At 44.3% G+C, this 19,621-nt stretch overlaps 1 protein-coding gene and 1 long non-coding RNA gene across 3 annotated transcripts in view; both read left to right on the plus strand.

The window, feature by feature from the left end:
- The window catches only part of SLCO3A1 (solute carrier organic anion transporter family member 3A1), a 326,788-nt gene that overhangs the window by 135,293 nt on the left and 171,874 nt on the right, over window positions 1–19,621 (plus strand). The gene's annotated exons all lie outside the window — the stretch shown is intronic.
- LOC116533157 lies at window positions 8,977–18,474 on the plus strand. The gene is made up of 2 exons (XR_004261116.1): window positions 8,977–16,387; window positions 17,810–18,474. It is a non-coding gene; the product is annotated as an uncharacterized LOC116533157 (long non-coding RNA).

A 19,621-nucleotide genomic window follows, 5' to 3' on the forward strand; every position in this document is an offset into this window, starting at 1 on the left:
TGAGGATCATGGCATTCGTCACCTTTACCCATATTTCCCAACACCAACTCTCCTAGTCAGCCAAACCTTTTCCCACTGAGCTCCACTTAAGCAAGCAAAGAAAATGTGTTTTCCTAGAGAAAATGAATCTAGAGCTTCACCTTCCGCATTTGGTGCGCTAGAAACATTCCAAAAGGAAAAGCAATAGAGAGGCTGGATTTGCACATTTCTTTCAGACCTGCTGCCTGATTCCCTTCCCACGTTCTGGCTGTGCAGCTAACATTGCTGCTGGCCTTAGCTGTACCTGTGTGGTTCTAGCAGCAGCACTCACGGTGCTCAGGGCTTGCTGTGGGGAGAGGCCACGCTGCTCAGCTGGAGCTGCCCGAGGGATCTCCATCCATTGGTTTGCTTGTCTATTCATTGGCTTCAAAATTTGTTTTACTGGGTGCAGAGATAACACAGGATATTAATACCTAGCCTTTCTATGAAGGGGCTCACTCTCTTGGACCCCAGTTTTGAAGATATATTGGAGAGTCAAGAGTTTGGGGACTGGGAAATCTGAGAGTTTAAAAATAATCCAAGCAAAGATGGTGAATGAATTTATAGGGTGATAGAGGGGAGGGTGTGTATTCGACCGGCCGTGGATGAGGCTTTGGTTGGTATGAAGTTTCTAAGCTTGTTCCTGTTCTGAGTGTGTCCTTTCTAAATGTAACTTCTTGACTGTAAACCTCTTTTACTCCAGGGATCATTCTGTAAGGAGTGCAGCCCTGGCCGGCTTTGCAGGTTTCTCCCTCACACTCTGCAGCTGTTGTTGGGCACACAGCAGGCTGGATGCACTAGGAAGTGAGTGTGTCTTCTGGTGCCCTGGCGCCCCTTGAACAAACACAGTCCCACGAACAGCTGTGCTTCTGCTTCTGCACGTGCTGAGCAAAGGCACCAGCTTGCTTCTTCCAGGCCCAGGAAAGACTCCACTGCACTGTGATGCTAAAGATGGAGGGGTCTCCCCTGACCTTGGGTCCAGGTAACCCTAAATCATGTGCAGGAACTGATATGACCCTTTATGGAGCAGCAGGTTTCACTGGGGTGGGATTGTCGGCAGCTGTGCTCTTCTTGTCAAACGCTGGCTCCGGAGAGCCAAAAATAGTCCTGGAACCAGTCTGGGTTCAGGAAGTGGTGTGAGCACATTGCCTTCCCCTTAGGGAGAGTGAGCCACATTCCTCAGAGTGACAGGCGGCCGGGAGGGTAAAGAACAGGGCAGTGGCCAGCTGGGGTGGGATGATTCAGATGCCTGGCCTTCTGGCTCCTCCACCACCAGCCATGCCCTCCTTCCTCTGCCAGCCAGGAGCTCCCACTTCTCCCTGCTTCTTCGTGCCATGGCTCACCTCTGACTACCACACTTCTTGCTCAGAAGGCTCCATGGGACATCATCGCTGGGCAAAGGAAAGTGTAAACTCATGCTGTGAGGCCCCTGGAGTCCGGGGATCTCATCTGACCTCCCTTGAGACTCTACTTCCTGCCCTTTATGCTCCAGCCTCTCCAGACTCCAGCTTGATGTTCCCCCAAAATGCCCACACTTCCCACCTCATGGCTCTCCTCTAGCTCTTCCCACCCGGCCGAATGCTTCCTACCTGTGCATGTTCCATAGGTCCTTCAAGGACCAGCTCAGGTTGTGTATGGTGATCATAATGTTTATCATCTAAACAAGGATTTTGTCTGAACAAATTTCACAAACTAGTCCTCCTTTTGGGCCATGGGGTCATGCAATCACCCAATGCAAAAACCCTTCACAAAGAGGGCTATATCCCTCCCTTATCTGGCTCCTTCCACTTTTTTCTTGTTGAAAAAGTTGTCACAGATCCTCCTGCCACAGAGTGTGGACATCAGGGTAGGCGCTTAGTTTCTGCTCCAGGTTCTAGGTTTCCTGAGAACAGACACAGTGCCCAGTGAGTCTTGTCCCCTCACCAGCGGCTTGTACAGCCCCTTGCCTAAAGAAGGTGTCCACACATCCTCAAAGCCACTGCTTGCTGGTGAGCATGCTTTGATGCTGCAAGCTTAGATGCCTCCCTCTGTCCCCAGCACCACTGATTAAAGCTATGCCCATCAGTGCAGGAGATGGGGTATGCACAGCTGCAAAGTCCTTGGCACACAAGGTGAGGCCCCTGCTTCAGCCAGCATGCCAGACTCTGGGCCTCAGGCAGCTGCCCACAGAGCTCTTGCCAACGCTGCGGCTCTTGCTAATATTTGATGATTGTCAGAGAGGGACCACCTGTGGGCCATGCCGCCACACATTCCTTTAGGCAAGAAACCCAGAGTGTGGCTTCTTGTTTTGCATCAAGTTAAGTCACTTTGTAATCAGGGCAGGGCCCTGGTTTTAACATGGCTTAGCCCACACTGGAGTGCCTAGTTAATTAACAGGTGCATAGTCTGGCCATGGCTTTGAGGAGGGCTTGCAGGAGAAATAGTTGTAGTTTATTTCAAAAATTGTGTATTTTCTGTAAGAGCTTACTGAAGATTCCTTTAAGGGCTCATAAGATTGATCTCCCATAAAGCAGTGACTTTCAAATTCTTTTTCTTCCTTAGCTGGAGAATCGTTGGTTCAAACAATGTCTTGGGTAGACATTCCAAACTGGGAAACAACCAGCTTTTCTGGGGAAAGGCAGTGCTGGGGCTTGAAGTTCTGTGCCCTTGCCATGGGCTCCCTCTATAGAGTTTCTGAGAAAACAGCTTGAAAATCAGTGCTCTACAGTTGAGTAAGGAAGATGCGTGTCCTGGAATCACAAGTGATTTGAGTTGCTGACAGGTGTTCTGAGAGAAGCTCATGCTAAGACAGGTGGGAAGGGCAGGTATTGTCCACTAGCCCTGCAGGAGGTATTTAATGGATGCTGGTGGGTGGGGAGCTGCCTGGGCTTACTTGAGGCCACTCAGCCCCATTATAAGTCTCCCAAGCGCAGACCTGTGCATTACACCTGGCAAGGGGAACAGGACCCTCTCCAGGGATGCCTTCCCTGCATCAGCCCCACCCCAAACTCCCAGGAATTGAGAGAGTCTGTCCCTTCACAGAATGGAAGCCCCTGCTTGAGACTATGGGAGCAGCAGTAGCAAGAGACTGACCTCATCCAGAGTGGATGATCCTCTCCAGGTATCCCTTGGTCTTATTTCCATTACACTGGAGATATGAGTAGTCAGAAGTAGCAGTCACGTTTTAACAAGCTATGTTTTACGAGATACACTTGACCTTTGCCGTAGTGATCAATAACTGAGCAGGTATCCTGTGCCATGCATGGCCCTATGTGCTGTGCACACACACATTATCTCATCTCATTTTTACAGCATTCACGCTTTATGAAGGCATGGACATAGGGAGGGGAACATCACACACCGGAGCCTGTGGAGGGGGCGAGGGGAGGTAGGGGAGGGATAGCAGGGGGTGGGGGCATTGGGAAGTGATAACATTAGGAGAAATATATACCTAATGTAGATGATGGGGGGATGGATGCAGCAAACCACCATGGCGCGGGTATACCAATGTAACCTGCATGATCTGCACATGTACCCCAGAACTTAAAGTATAAAAAAGAAAATATGTTATTCAAAAAGAAAGAAAACCAAAGTCATAAAAAAGGAAGAATTTTAATAACAAGGCTTAGTGCATTTCTTCCACCTTAAAGTATGACCCTGAGAGTTACCGGAGTGTGTTATTTCTGGAGAAGTTCTTTCTGGCTTCCCCAGGAGGAGGGCCAGGCCTATGCCCTTCATCCGCATCTCTTGTTTGGCCTGACAGGTGCGTGGCCCCACCTGTCACCTGTGCTTCAGTTCCAGCTTCATCTTTAACTGACTCTCCCAGACAGATTGAGAGCTGAAACCTAGCGGAAAGACGCATGAAGCTGAATGTCTCCTGAGAGCTCAGCTCACTTTTAAAAGTAAATGACCTATATCCTTCTTGAGGCAGCAAAAGCACATTTGTTTGGTTGTGGTGTGGGCAGGCCACAGGGACTACCACTTTGTGAAAATCAAGATTTAAAATGTGTGACGAAAAGCAGTAAAATCACATTGATCAACATAAAAGTGAGATCGATGTAGCGGAAACAGGATGGAGGAAAGTCAGAATTCACACACGTGTACAAATCTCTGGTTTCCGAAGTCCAGTTGGAAGATACTCAATCCGTGTCACGTTCCTGGACCATAACATCGCTGTAATGTTGATCTAGAAGCTGTGTGTTGTACAGATGAATCCGTCTGTGGTAACAAGGCTAATCAATCAAGGAGGAAAGTGAAGGCAGGGTGCTTGTGAGACGGCATGTAGGTTCTGGTCACAAGGCTTCCAGGTCAGTGCTGTACCGCTGACCCTCCCCAACCAAACAAGAGTTCTATTTATCCAGACCAGGGGGCCACCAGGTCAGATTTGCAGTCAGTTATTCCCACTGAGGAGAAGGATTTGTGCTTTCCTGTTTAATTGCGTATCTGGCCAGGCCATGAGTTTCAGCATCCACCTTTTGTTGGCCTTTTCCAAGACGCAGACATGGGAACTCAGTGCTGTGACATAAATCCTCTTTCCAGACTGCTACTCAAGGTTTTAAGGGAGTTAAAGTTAAATTTAACCTCCCGCTTCGGCTGTTTTCACACAAAAAAATAAAAATTTAAAGCAGATTTCCCGACTTTCTTATTGGAGATTTACAAATAATTCTAAAAGTTAAGAATTTCTGCAAAGTCTGGATACTTTTACCCTTTTTTTCTGAGAGATAAGATGGTGTATTTCTTTACATATATTCAGATAAGAGGTTCCACATGTTTTTGCTTAAACCTCACTGGTAAAGGTTATGATAAGTACCAACAATACTTTATCAATTTTATACTTGTATTTGTTGATAACATAGAAGGCATGTTATAAAACAAGCAAACATGTACATAAAAAGAGAAGATAAAGATGAAAATAAACAGTATTGTAAAATGTCTCACTAGCCCTGACAGCTTTATACTATCAGCTGGTATTTCAAGACATAGAAATACTTAGAGTCACTTAGAGTGACATTTATTGGTGATTATTTTGAGTATAAGTCCATATTTCCAGTTATTTTCTTCATAATTTCACATTCCTTTGCTGAATTGTCATTGTTTTTTAGCTTTATGGCAGGGCGGACGAAAGCTCGTACTAGGGAATGGGAGAACCTGCCATTTTTGGTAGTGTGTTTGTATTGTTATGTTCAACTCATGCTGATTTGTTTTGCAGTAATCCTTCTTTAAGTGAAATTTTTTCTTAAGCATTTAATACCAAGAGAGAAGCACGTAAGTGTTTCATATCAGATCATAAATGTACAACATGAATTTTCACAAAATGTACACACTCCTATGACCACTACCCAGATTAAGAAACGGAACATTCCCAAAGCCCCCATGGTGGCCCTCCAAATCACCCCTACCCTTTCTTCCTCAAAGTAACCTCTCTTTTGATGTGTATTATCTTCTATTACTTCTGCCTGTGTTTGACTTTATGTAAATGAAATGATGGCACCTGTCTTCTCTGGTGTCTGGCTGCTTTTGCAGTACATTCTGTTGGTTGGATTCATGCATGTGGTCACATGGGGTTGTAGTTTATTCTGTTTTAAGTGCAGCACTCCATTGTGTGATGGCCCCATCACATTATTCCTTCTACTATCGAGGGCATTTGTGTTGTGTCCAGTTTGGGGCTATCATGAGTAGGGTCTCTGTGAACATTACCATCCCTGGTTTTTGGTGGACATACGCCCACATTTATGTGGGATGTGCACCTAGGAGCAGAATTACTGAGTCATAAGGTAGTTCATCTTTGGTAATACTGCCCAAAGGTACCAATGTGCATTTCCTAATGAGCAGGGGTTGAGGAGCAGTTCCACACTCACCAACACTTGGTATTAGCGTTGGCCTTTTTAACTTTAGCTGTTCTGGTGGATACCGTCAGCCAAGGGGGTCCCTCAGGCCCTGTGTCACAGAGGGCCCTACGCGTGTGTTCCTCAGGAGTGTGCTATGTCTGAAGGGTGGTTGCTTACAAAGAGCCACAGGACCACTTCCAGGACCTGCTTGTTCTGCAGAAGGTAGCCTGAGGGGTTGGTCAAGAGATGCCTCTCAGCATCTCTTGGGATGGAAGGAGGAGTGAGTGCATGGGGCTGGTTTCTTTGGGCTTCCTAGTCTTCGTGCACCTGGGGGAGGCCCTCGAGCAGGATGGAGCCCTGGGTAGGGGGGAAAAGGGTGTCACGACCATGTCTGGCGCTCCCCCTTGTAACAGGCTTCCGTTGTCAAGGAGGCTGGGAATTCTACATTTGGACCTGGGCCTCTGAGGTTCCATTCCACTGAGTAGCGTGGTAAGGTGAAGCCAGTAGAGGTGGGCGCTGGTAGCACCTGGTGGGCAGAGGCTGACCGGCATGGCTTTGTGAGAGATGAAAGAGTACCTGCTGGCCACCGTGCTCGCCTCTGTCTAGGGAGGGGTGTGATGGTGGTGATGGTGGGCAGGCAGCTGAGCCTGGGTTGGGGGTGAAGAGCCTCCCTGGCTTCCTGGGAAAGAGGACAAGAAGATTGAGTGTTCGCCCCATGGGCTTCCAGTGGGATTAGACTAGGGATATGGGGAAGTGGCAGTGGGTGCCTGTTGGCAACAGGATCCTTGCCTTCCATCCTTCCCTGCCTCCTAGAGCGCACTGTCCCAGAGAAAGATCATGTGAGTGACAGGTGTCATTTTAATTCTGTAGTAGCCATGTTTTTGTATAAAAAGTATGCAGAAAGAGGTAAAATTAATTTTAATTATATATTTACCTAATAGAGCCAAAATATAACTTCAATCAGTGATCAGTATAAACATTACTAGTGAGATGTTTGCATATTTGAGCCAAGTTTTGAAATCAGATGTGCGTTGACCCTTCCAGCACACCTCAGTTCAGACCAGCCACATCGGTTAACCTGCTGGACAGGGCAGCCCCAGACGGGATTATGGCCTTTGGTGGAAAATGAAATCAGTTTGGGGTTTGCACTCTTAGCCATTTGAGTGAACTGTTGCTTTTACCTGGTTTTGATTTTGTTAAGAAGAATCGTTTGTAAAATATGAAGATATGTTTGTAAAAATAGGAAGATAGAACATATTTTAAGTTTGTTAGGTTGAATTTAAACCTTTACCATCGAGTCATATGGGGAGGAGGATGTCTCCATTTGTACCTTTGCCCTTAAATTCTGGCAGCGGTCAGTGGTCAAGAGCGAGGCAGGTTGGTGGTGGCCATGGTCAGGTGCTGTCCATCTCGGTGTATCTAGGCAGGGACACAGGTAAGGACCATTTCTTACTCATCTTTGGGGCTTCAGAGCCTCAAAGATTCTTTGCGACCTGACTGGTAGTTGCTTATTTTCACTGACAGATTTGGGGTTTTCTAGGGGCTGATGGGAAGGAGACGTAGGTTGTAAAAATAGAGTAGTTGAGAAGTGTGGCATCATTAATCAGATAATAAGTAAAGAAAGCCCAGTTCTTTGTGTGTCGGCAGGTGCCACACAAAGGGGGCACATAGGTCTGCCTTGTTTTCTTCATATTCCTAGAGCGTAGTGTACAGTAGGTGCTAATGAATCAACATGTATTTACTGAGCACCTATCATGTGTCAGGTGCCATGTGATGTATTACACTCTGGGGATACAACTGTGAACAAGACAAAGTTCTTGCTCTCTTGGAATTTATGTATTATTGATGGGAAGCCTGTTTTGATAATAATAAGAAAAGGTCAGATGCAGTGGCTCATGCCCATAACTCCAGCACTTGGGGAGGCCAAAGCGGGTGATCACCTGAGGTCAGGAGTTTGAGACCAGCCTGGCCAACACTGCGAAACCCCATCTCTACAACAAAAATTAGCAGCGTGTAGTGGTGGGCGCCTGTAATCCCTGCCACTTGGGAAGCTGAGACAGGGAGAATTGCTTAAACCCAGGAGGCAGAGGTTGCAGTGAGCTGAGATGGCCCCAGTGTACTCCAGCCTGGGCGACAGAGAGAGACTTTGTCTCAAAAAAAAAAAAAAAAGTAATAATAAATCAATTGTGGACACAGCTCAAGTGACAATCTGACATATGATGGATTCTCAAAGCGCTCAGAAGAAAAATAGTAGTTTTCCTGAGTCTTAAAAGATATAATTAGTCAGCAGGCACCAGGGATATTTAAATACCTAAAGGAGGGGTCCTCCTGGCCACTTGCTGGTAAAGGATTAAGAGAATCCATTCAAGAACACTTGTCTCAAATTTATTTTGACTTACAAGCTCATGTCTATACTATTCTTTGTGACTTGACAGGTAATTGTGTTTTAGCATTTACACATGTTGGGTTTTCTAAGGGCTGAAGGAGATATACATTTAAAAAATGTCATAGGGTCAGCTGTGGTGGTGCACGCCTGTAATTCTAGCACTTGGGAAGGCCAAGGCAGGTGCATCGCTTGAGCTCAGGAGTTTAAAACCAGCCTAGGCAGCATTGTGAAACCTCATCTCTATAAAAAAAAAAAAAACACAAAAAATTAGCTGGGTGTGGTGGCATGTGCCTGTAGTCCCAGCTACTCAGGAGGCTGAAGTTGGAGGATCACTTGAGCTGGGGGAGGTGGAGGCTGCAGTGTGAACCGTGATTGCAGCATTGCACTGCAGCCTGCGTGACAGAGTGAGGCCCTGTCTCTAAATAAATAAATAAAGGCATAGCTGAGAAGTGTAGCATCATTCATGAAATAACAAGTGAGCATGATTAATAAATCAACATTTAAAAATAAAATGAAAAAAATTAAAAATTTATTGAGTTCGGGCCGGGTGCGGTGGCTCACGCCTGTAATCCCAGCACTTTGGGAGGCCAAGGCAGGTGGATCACAGGGTCAAGAGATCGAGACCATCCTGGTCAACATGGTGAAACCCCGTCTCTACTAAAAATACAAAACGTTAGCTGGGCATGGTGGCGCATGCCTGTAATCCCTGTAAGCTACTCAGGAGGCTGAGGCAGGAGAATTTTCTGAACCCAGGAGGTGGAGGTTGCGGTGAGCCGAGATTGCGCCATTGTACTCCAGCCTGGGTAACAACAGTGAAACTCCATCTCAAAAAAAAAAAAAATCAGTTCAAGGAAAAGTTGATTACGTGGATGGTTCAGCATGAGACGTAGAATAAAATGGAAACTTGTAGATCAGTTAGTAAAATAAAATCCTTTGGGTCCTTTTCAGTGGGTTTTGCGTTTGAGGGAAGTAATCACCCGGAGGGCTTTGCTGGTCACTGTGCTCATAGTTTGTCACTGCATGGCTCTGAGTGGAGCCTGAGAATTTGCAGTCCTAACTCATTCCCAGGTGATGCTGCTGCTGCTCCAGGAACCAGGCTTTGAACAATCGCAGGCCTGTTTCATTTCATTACTCTTACATGCACACTACAACTTTATGCCTCAGTTTCATATAGTTAATGCAAGGACACAAATCCTACTCAGGCAGAGAGAAGCAGGATATAGCCCAATCATGGCTGCAAAAAGAATTAGGGGAAATACACATCACCCACCTGTACAGTTTTCACCTCACTCTTATCCTGACTTTGGTGTCTGTGACTAGCCAGTCTCTTGCGTCTCCTTGTGGGGATATCAAAATTAGGCTCTCTGTAACCTGACTTTTGTTGACTTGGTTCCTCTCCTGACATTGTCCCTTCCCTGTGGAAGCTACAGGAACCTTCACTCAGATATGCCCACTGCTGTTCATGCCACTGTGCCCTCGCATGAACGTCCTCTGTTAACTCACTGCACATGTGTATTCTTCCTCAAGACCCGTCAGCTGCCACCTCCTGTTTAGTATCTTCCTGTCTTCTCTGTCTTCCCTGTTCTGTCTTCTTTGTGTACCTTGTACAGACTCCTGCTGTAGCCCTTAACATACTGTGTTACCGTTTGTAACATATATAGTTCCCTTCCTATTATGTGAGCATCTCTGGGGCATCAGCCTTACCTTCTACAGTTGCGTGGTCCCTGTTCCTAGCCCACATGTGAGCAGATATTTATGGAATGTATGTCCACAGTATATATGTATGGACTGCACGATGGAATCATTTAGTGGAAACGTTCCAGATTCCTCAGTCCATAAAAATGAATAGGATGCAATCACAACCAATAACAAGAATGCAGAGAGCTCAAATAACTGATATTTGGAAGAGAGTTGCAGTCGTGCTACAAATAAGAGCATAATGAGAAGGCCTGAGATTTCCATTACCTCATTGCTCTGTATCACAGCGAAGTCCACATGTGGCTCTACTTACATTAATCATCTCAGAAGAACCGAAGTATTATTTGTCTAGTAATGAAAAGCAATTTGCTGATACCAACGCAGGGACATGAATAGATATCACAAAATAGTTATCCATAAGCATCTGTCATCTTCATTATATTTTGGTCACAGTGATAGATTATCAAATGAATTAGAGGAACGGAATTAGTTTGAATCCTCAGCTCTAACATAATCACTTGGGAAAATATTTGCCGAGTAAAAAGATTATGAGAATGAAAACTTCTATTTACCTAAAAAAGAGTAACTGCAGAATCCTAATCATCTAGAATGTTTCAAAATCCACTGTCCGCGGGCCCATGAGCTCAGTTGCTATGTGTACTTTCAAATGCATTGCATACCACTTCTATCCTACACACAGATTTTTTAAATTATGTGGCAAGGGACGAAGAGATGGCGCTTTAAGATGAAGGAAATGGGCAGTATTTTTTTTTTTTTTTGAGACGATCACTGCAGAGTGGAACTATTTACGGTGTGGGTCACGGAAAGGCAGCACTTGTTCTGAAAAAATGTCAGTGCTAGAGTTTTGTGAGATTGCTTTAATAGATTTTTTTCTTCTTTTTTATCCAACTTTGCCAGAATTAAAGCAATGTTGTTACAGCAGGAGGAGCAGCAGGGCGACTGTGGGGTCTGTGAAAGGACGGGTGTCACTTAGTGCCTGCTGTTGGCTGCTTCTCCGGGAATCCTGGCTTCCTATATCTCACTCTATCGGCGCACCTCCCTCTCGACTCTGACCACCTTTCTCAGACTCCTGAACTGGTTTCATCTTTCTCCCTCTTGGCTCTGGGTGTCCCTCAGGTACTGTTCTTAACCTCCAGCTCCTTCCTGTATATACTCAGTTAGGTATTACCAAATGCCCCTGGGACATTTTCATTTAGATGTTCAGCCTCAAAAAGAAAAAAAAAATTCCTGCACTGAGCACATTGCACATCTACCTGAAACCCACCTCCCTTTCCAGATATTTTCTCTAATTTGCACGTGCTGTGATCAGACCCTCCCTGATGCCTTTGCTCTTGCCTAGAATGCCCCCCACCATCCCCCATTCTAGTATACAGCTCTTAAACGCTAATGCCTGCAGAAACGAGGAGAGGAATTGGCAGGTGTGATGCTGGCTGGAAATGGGGTACAAAATGGCCACTGACCTTGGCCTCAGTGTCGGGGAGCAGTAGAGCCTGTGGGGGGACAGGGAAGGGCTGGAGATCTGGTGCAGCAGCAGTCCTTTCCATGTCAGTGTGTAGGCCCAGTGTTACCAGATTTCTGTATTTTAAATGAGAATTCAGAGTATGTTTGTTTTTAATTGCCTGATTTTGGCCAGGTGCCATGACTCAAACCCGTAATCCCAACTCTTGGGTAGGCTAAGGTGGGAGGATCATTTGAGTCCAGAAGTTTGAGACCAGCCTGGGTAAGATTCAGTCTCTACAAAAAAAAAAAAAAAAAAAAAAAATGAGCTAGGCAGGGTGGTATGCACTTACGGTCCTAGCTACTTAGGAGGCTGAGGTGGGAGGTTCACTTGAGCCCAGATGGGCTGTGAGCCACGATGTCACCACTGCACTGTGGTGTGGGCAACAGAACGAAACCACATCTCAAAACAAAAATTCCCCCAATTTTATATGAACACTTGTTTGAGATTAAAATCACCTTCCAGGCTAACATTGTGTAGATTATACAGACGGTGCCGTTAGTCCTGTGTGGGCTTCAGCTGCCAGCGCACGATCTCTGATTTAGAGCATCGAGCTCAGTGCCATCCAGTAGACGTATGCAAGATGTTTGAGAGATCTAAAATTTTCCAGTAGCCGTGTTTTAAATGTTAAAAGAGAACAGGTGAGATTAACTTTAATATTTTTAACTTAACTCAGTGTTTCCCAAGTATCATTTCAACATGCAACCAACAGGAAAAATCACTAATGAGAGAGTTCACATTCTGTTTTTGCATAAAAGTCTTTGTGTTTTACCCTAAAGGCGAATCTCAACATCTCAGCGTAGACCAGCCCCGTGTAACTGGAGGCTGCTGCAGTGCACAGCCCAGCCCTGGATGAGGAATGAGAATCACATGCACATATAATGAAGTGGGATTTTATTCATTATGCTTGCGTAAAGCTCGATCAGTTGAGTTGCGGGTAATCCAGAGTAGAAGATAGTAAATCTGAGAGTGATGAGTGCAATATGACAAAAAGAAATATATAGAAAGAGATTGCTGGGATGGTACCAGAGTGATAATTCATAGGCTTTTATAAGCCCATTGTGCATGGCTTCCAAGAGTCTTTTAAGGGACTTTTCTCTCTGGAGTTCTACCCTGTGACACAGGAGCTCACAGTTTAAGTTCTAATTCACACTTGGATTTATGATGCTGTTGCCCTGCTAAAAGGCAAATGTCAAGGTGAGTGTTTTGTCTATAAGCATTTAAAATAAAATGAGCATCAAAGAAGCCACTGTAAAACGGGGAAGAGTGTTCTGAATTCATTGATGACTTTGTCAATGCATTGTGGAGGTGGGAGGATCATTTGAACCCAGGAGTTAGCAATGTAGTGCATGTGCTAAATCTTGGTGGAGCCCAGAAGTTTGAGACCAGCCTGGGTATACGAGAGTACAGTGGTAACATCGTGGCTCACTGCAGGTCCCCTGGGCTCAAGTCATCCTGCTGCCTCAGCCTCCTGAGTCGCTAGGACCAATAGGAGCACATCACCCTTCCTGGCTCATTTTTAAATTTTTTTTGTAGACATACAATCTTACTACGGGCTTCACCCAGATTTAGCAGATGCACTACACTCCTAACAATAAGCATTTCCGCCCAATGTTTACCTGCTGTTTCTTTCCCTGCACGCTCATACTGGGAAGCAGGGCCCTAGAGTTATTGTTAGCTCTGACCTCGTGAAGGTTATGACCAGCAGTGACTCCTTTTCTTGACCCTGACTGCGTGATTTTTGTGTTTCCTTGCGACTACATCCTCGATAGACTCAAAGATCTGTTGAGGGTTAGAATGGGAAGCCAGTGAAATTCTAAACCATGTTAGCATCTCCCTAGAGTAAGATGTTAATCATCTGGCATGCAGTAATATGTACATGGATCATTGTCCTCTCACCAGGCTGCTCTATGCCCAGTAACAGTCAAGATGTGGTCACTGATGCCCCCTTGCTACAAGAAGGGACCAGGGAAAGGATGCCAGCTTCCCAGGACTGTCAGTCATCCCTGTTTAACCCCTGTCTGATGTTCTCAGTGACACCTTTAGCATTTTGGAAGATATATACCATCAGTGCTATCCAGGAGCCAAGGGTCCCAACTCTGCTGAGTTAAGGCAGTGGCACAATTACCATCCTGGGTTGAACTGTCAACATTATTGGAAAGCTCATCCTAGGACTATTGCTGTGGCATTTCCCCATATCTGAACTCTCTGGCATGGATCTGTTGTGAGAAAGCTGCCAAACGTGATGATTTTGAGAAACGAGTCTAAGGAACCTTGAAGGGAATCCAGGCCCCTTATAGAGCTGGTCATTTCTTAAGTCATTCAGTACTGCCTTCCTGGCCTATGTCTTGTCTCGCTGGCCTCAGTAAGCAGCCTCCGCTTGGTTCCAGCCAGTCTTACCTCCTAAGTACAGCATTGATTGGAAGAAGAGGAAGCAGAAAGTCTGCCTTTGTGCAAGAAGGAACTTGCCCACAATTGTCTTGGGGCACATATTAGTCTCTGTATGAATTGCTTTAGTGCAAACATTTCCACCAGCACGTAAAATTTCAATTGTCTTTGTTTTGAGCCTTCTGAATTCAGAGGAAGTATTTCATATTGATATATTTAGGTGAAAGAGAAAGTTACAGAGCCCTTTTGGTTTGAGGTTACCACTCCAGACACTTCAAATGAAGATGAAATTTGAGAACTAATTCATAGAGATAATGACTTAGAGTAGAAATTGAGAGCAAATACTTCCTTTCTTGGAAATGGTTCAAAAAGTGGATAGTAAAACAAAGGAGAGCAAAATGGAACTTGGCTGGGATGCCATGGGCGTTTCCTGGTTTCGTCCACACATCCGTTCTTCAGATAAAGGTTTATTGATTTTACCATGATATGCCAGGCACTTAGAATGCAAGCATAGTTAAGATCCAGTTAGTTTGTTTGTTTTTAATTTAGTAGACTTGGTCGGCGGTAGGGCCTGCAAGACCAGCTCCCAATAATCCTCAATTCCTGGTGTACACAGCTCTGTTCCGTCCCTTCCCATAATGAATAAGGCCAACCTGTATAACCAATAAGATAACATGGAAGTAATGATTTGTAACTCCAGAGCTAGATCAGAGAGGTTGCTGTTTCTACCCTGCTCTCTTGGATCACTTGTTCTGGAGGGAAGCCAGTTGCCATGTTGTGAGGACACCCAGGCAAGCTGTGGAAAGGACCACAGGGAGAGCTGAGGCTTCCTGTCAGCAGCCAGTCCCAACTTTTCAGCCATGAGAAAAAGCCCCTTGGAAGCAGATCTTCCAGCCCCAGGCAAGCCTCCACGTGACTGGCACTGGCTGATATCTTGATTGCAACTTCATCAGAGACCGCAAGCTAGAGCCACTTAAATTTCTGACCTATACAATGTGTGTGATGTGATAAGCGTTTATTGTGTTAAGCCTTTGTGTTTTAAGATCATCTATTATGTAGCAATACATAACTAATACATAGTCTTTACGTGTGGCCAGGCTTTGTTTGAAGGCCTTTGCAAATATTAACCCACGAATCCTCCTAACAACTCCTCAAAGTTGGTACTGTTGTTATTCTTATTTTATACATGTGGAAATGGAGGCCCAGAGATTACTTTTATCTTTTTGAGTTTTGCGTTTTTTTATTTTGTAAAAATATTTTATTTATAATTTTTATGGATATATAGAGATGTTTAAATTACTAGCCCAAAGTCAGTTTGTAAAGTGTTGAGCTGGGATTTGATTTGAGCAGTCTACCCCTTAGTAGAATCTGCTTTAAAAAAAAATGAACTAAGCAGTCTGGCCAGAGTCCATGCTCTTAGCAGCTACATTGTGTTGTCCTCAAGGAGGAGCATGTTTTAGAAAATTAGTTATTAAATCAGGTGACTGATGAAGGGCAGGGTTAGGCTAAGATAAGAGTGTACTCTGTTCAGAATCCAGCTCTGTTACCATTCAAGTGGAAGGTCTTGGTTAAATCACTTATTGGAACTTCTGTACAATAATCTGTAAAACCATTACTTCCCACTTGGAAAGATTTTGAGGATTAAATGACATAATGCATGAAAGCCCTCTAGCTTGAGTGTCAGTACACCTGAGTTCCCTTCCCTTGCTCTGCACAACCTGATCATCACCACTAATGGGGAACTCTGTCCTCTGTAGGGCCCCTGCAGACATGGGCCTTGCCCGGATGCTGCTGCTCTCTGAGCCTCGGAGAGCTGTGCCTGGCATTCCAGCACAGGTGGTCACAGCTATCAGAAGGAGACTCCTGTTTGGGACCCTGCCCTCACTCCCACATAGGAAAAATCCATTTCCTGAACATCTCTTGGCCTTTACTGTTAGGTTGTAGAATAACAACAATTAATGATTTTCTGTGTTTAGTTCCATTATGCACAATACTCCACAGAATGGGTGGCTTTGAATGCCAACCACAATTTACAAAGTGGAGTGGCTCTGCTGTCTCTTTGAGGTATTGTGGAGCCAGACGTGTTGCTATTGGGGGTGGGTGGTGATTTATAGGACAGCACCATTAGCAGAGGCAGGCACAGAGACCTGGGTTCAAATCCCACTACCAGTGCTATCAGGTGTGAGACTTTGGACAAGTTATTTAACCTTCTTGAGGCTTAGTGTCCTTGCATGTAAAATTCAAAAATGCTGACCTCATTGATTCCTTGTGAGGAGCTCTTGGGGTAACGTGGGTACCATGTGTCAGTATCATTTCCCTTTCCCTTCACAATGATTGTATTGGAAAGCTAGTGTCAAAGGCAGCTAATGGTTAGGAGTTCAGACTCACACAAGAATACATTTTATTTTGCTGTGGAAATTTAGTGATAACTTTGGACTAAGACAATTTCAAGACATTACAGCAGACAGTCAGAGAGTAGTTACATTCTTGTGAGGTCTGCAGAAGTCCCTAGTGGAGAGAGCAGACACAGTCCTGGATGCTCAGTCCTAGCTCGGCTGTGAAACCGGAGCTGTAGTCTTTTCAAGTCTGTGTTTCTGACCCTGGAGGAAAAAAGTTATATATACCTTAAAAGATTTTCTTGAAAAAAACTTGTACATGTCTGTATACACAAGATGGAGGAATAAAGCAGTCCATAAAGTATAATAGGCATTCATGACTAAAACCAAAAACAAGAAAAAATACAAAGCAATACTCATAGAAATTTAGAAATAGAAGAAACCAACAACGTGAAAAAATGCTCAGCATCACTAATTATCAGAGAAATGCAAATCAAAACCGCAGTGAGAGAACATTTCATACAAGTCAGAATGGCTGTTACTAGAAGTCAAAAACCAGCAGACACCGGCAAGTCTGTGGAGAAAAGGAACACTTATATACTGTCGGTGGGAATGTAAATTCGTTCAGCCACTGTGGAAAGCAGTCTGGAGATGTCTCAAGGAACTTCAGACAGAACTACCAGTCAACCCAGCAATCCCATTACTGGGTACATATCCAGAAGGAAATAAACTGCTGTCCCAAATAGACACACGTATGTGTGTATTCACAGTAGCACTATTCACAGCTGCAAAGACATGGACTCAGCCTATGTGCTGTCAGCAGTGGATTGGATAAAGAAGATGTGGTGCATATACATCATGGGCAGCTGCTTTTAATACTGAGCAGCCATTAAAAGGAACAAAGTTGTGTTCTTTGTGGCAACATGGTTGCAGCTGGAGGCCATTATCCTAAGCAAATTATGCAGGAACAGAAAATCAGATACCGGATGTTCTTTACTTGTAAGTGCAAGTTAAACATTGGGTACTCATGGACATGAAGATGGAGATAATAGATATTGGGGCTACAAGGTGGGTGGGAAAGGGATGAGAGGCTGTTGGGTACTATGCTCTCCACCTGGGAGATGGGATCATTTGTAACCCAAACCGCAGCATCACGCAATAGACCCATGTAACAAACATGCACATGTATACCTGAATCTAAAATGAAAGTTGAAATTATTTTAAAAATTAAAAAATAAAAAGAAGGCATATATGGGCAGATTTCTGCTACATATAACCAGTCAATTAATATTCAGAATATTTAAGAATTCCTAAAAATTAGGAAAAAGACTATGTCGTAGAAAAATGGATACAAAATGGGAACAGGGAGAAATCAGAGGTGAGGAAGTTGAATGGGTAATAAGCATAAAAAAGATGCTTGGCCTCACTAGTAGTCAAGAAACTGCAATTAAAAACAATACAAAGAGATACTATGCTACGCCTCTCAGATTGCAAAGAACTAAAATCTGAGAACACCAAGGATTAGCAAAATAATATAGGGAAGTAAGGATTTTCCTACAATGCTGCTAGCCAAGGGTGGTGGTGGGTGCCTGTAGTCCCAGCTACTAGGGAGGCTGAAGCAGGAGGATTGCTTGAGCCCAGAAGTTAAAGGCTGCAGTGAGCCATGATTACTGCACTGCACTGTAGCAACAGAGAAGGACCCTGTCTCTGAAAAAAAAAAAAAATTGTAAGATCATTTTGGAAAATAAGTGGCATTTTCTACTATAAGTCAGCAAATCTACAAATCCAAATATACTCAAGAAAAGCATAGATGCAGGAGGAAGCATATAAGAATGTTCACTGGGGCATTGTTTGTAAGAGGTAAAACCTGAGACCAGTCTAAATGTCCATCAGGAAAATAGTAGATTTAAGAAATATTTGATGTGTATAAGATAGAACACCATATAGCAATTAAATGATTGGATTTGATACATTTGGATAACTTAATGTTGATAAAAAATCTCAGCTAAATAATGTTCCTTTTGTGTAACATTTTTTAAAACCACAAAATGGCACTTTAGTTTTGAACATATATATGATTTTATATATGATTTTATAATTGTGGGCGTGTGTGTGTGTGTGTGTGTACACACACACACAAAAAATATGTATTTTATATATAAACATTTGTATATATACAAGCACACCCCACAGTTATGAAATCGTGCCTGCGAAAGGCATCTAGAAGTTCTAGAGAACGATATCCTTTGGGAAGGGAAGCGGGGCAAGTTAAATTGAACTAGAGTGAAAAGGAGGCTTGAACTCTGTTATGCTTTATTTCTTTTGAGACAGAGTTTCACTCTTGTTACCCAGGCTGGAGTGCAATGGCGCGATCTCGGCTCACCGCAACCTCCGCCTCCTGGGTTCAGGCAATTCTCCTGCCTCAGCCTCCTGAGTAGCTGGGATTACAGGCACGCGCCACCATGCCCAGCTAATTTTTTGTATTTTTAGTAGAGACGGGGTTTCACCATGTTGACCAGGATGGTCTCGATCTCTTGACCTCGTGATCCACCCGCCTCGGCCTCCCAAAGTGCTGGGATTACAGGCTTGAGCCACCGCGCCCGGCTGCTTTATTTCTTAAAGAGAAAAAAAGAATCTGGGGAGTGACTGCTTAATGCGTATGGGTTTTCTTTGTGGTAATGCGAATGTTTTGGAACAATATGTACTTATATATTGCATTCAACAGCGTTTAATACATTTACCTTGGGCAACCACCACCTATCGGTGAATGTGTATATCTGTATATAAATATACGTGTGTGTGTGTGTGTGTGTGTGTGTGTGTGTGTGTGTGTGTGTGTGAGTGAGAGAGAGAGAGAGAGAGAGAGAGATGGTTGCCCAAGATGAATATATTAAATACTGTTGAATGCAGGGAAAAACAAGGAACTGAAATAATAAGAGACCTAAAGGCAATGTCACAGAATTTGTTCAAGTTGAAGGTTGATTATGCTAATTTAAGTATTTTCTGTATTTGTGTATTTAAAAGCCTTCATTGAAGCAACAGACATCAGCACTTTTGAGATGTACCCAGAGAAGTTGTTGGAGATCTGTCTCTGAGTGGAGAGCTTTCTCTTTAGGCCTGTCCCTGTGTACAGGAAGGTGTTCGTGTATGAGTGCTGGTACCATGCCTGTGTGCACACATGCTTGTGTTCATCTCATGCTCAGCTGCTGTTGCCTTGGTAACTTGAGATGCTCTGTCTCCTGCTGAGTCTGGGGTAGTTGGAAGGCTTTGCGCATCGGTTGTTCGTTTCTCTTCAAGGACTCTCATTGAGTGCAAGGCTGATCATCTGTCTATCTTTGTCTCTGCCTCCTAAATAGGCAATTTACCTTGTCATGAGTATCTTCTGGCTACTCTCCCCAGCTTGCATACCTCATTTTGAGCCATTCATTTCTAAGACATAACTGTGAATGCCTAATCAAAAAAGAAAAAA

The sequence above is a fragment of the Sapajus apella genome, unplaced genomic scaffold (genome assembly GCF_009761245.1).
Source record: "Sapajus apella isolate SASKATOON/1434 unplaced genomic scaffold, GSC_monkey_1.0 scaffold80, whole genome shotgun sequence".
In the NCBI taxonomy this organism is placed as follows: domain Eukaryota; kingdom Metazoa; phylum Chordata; class Mammalia; order Primates; family Cebidae; genus Sapajus; species Sapajus apella.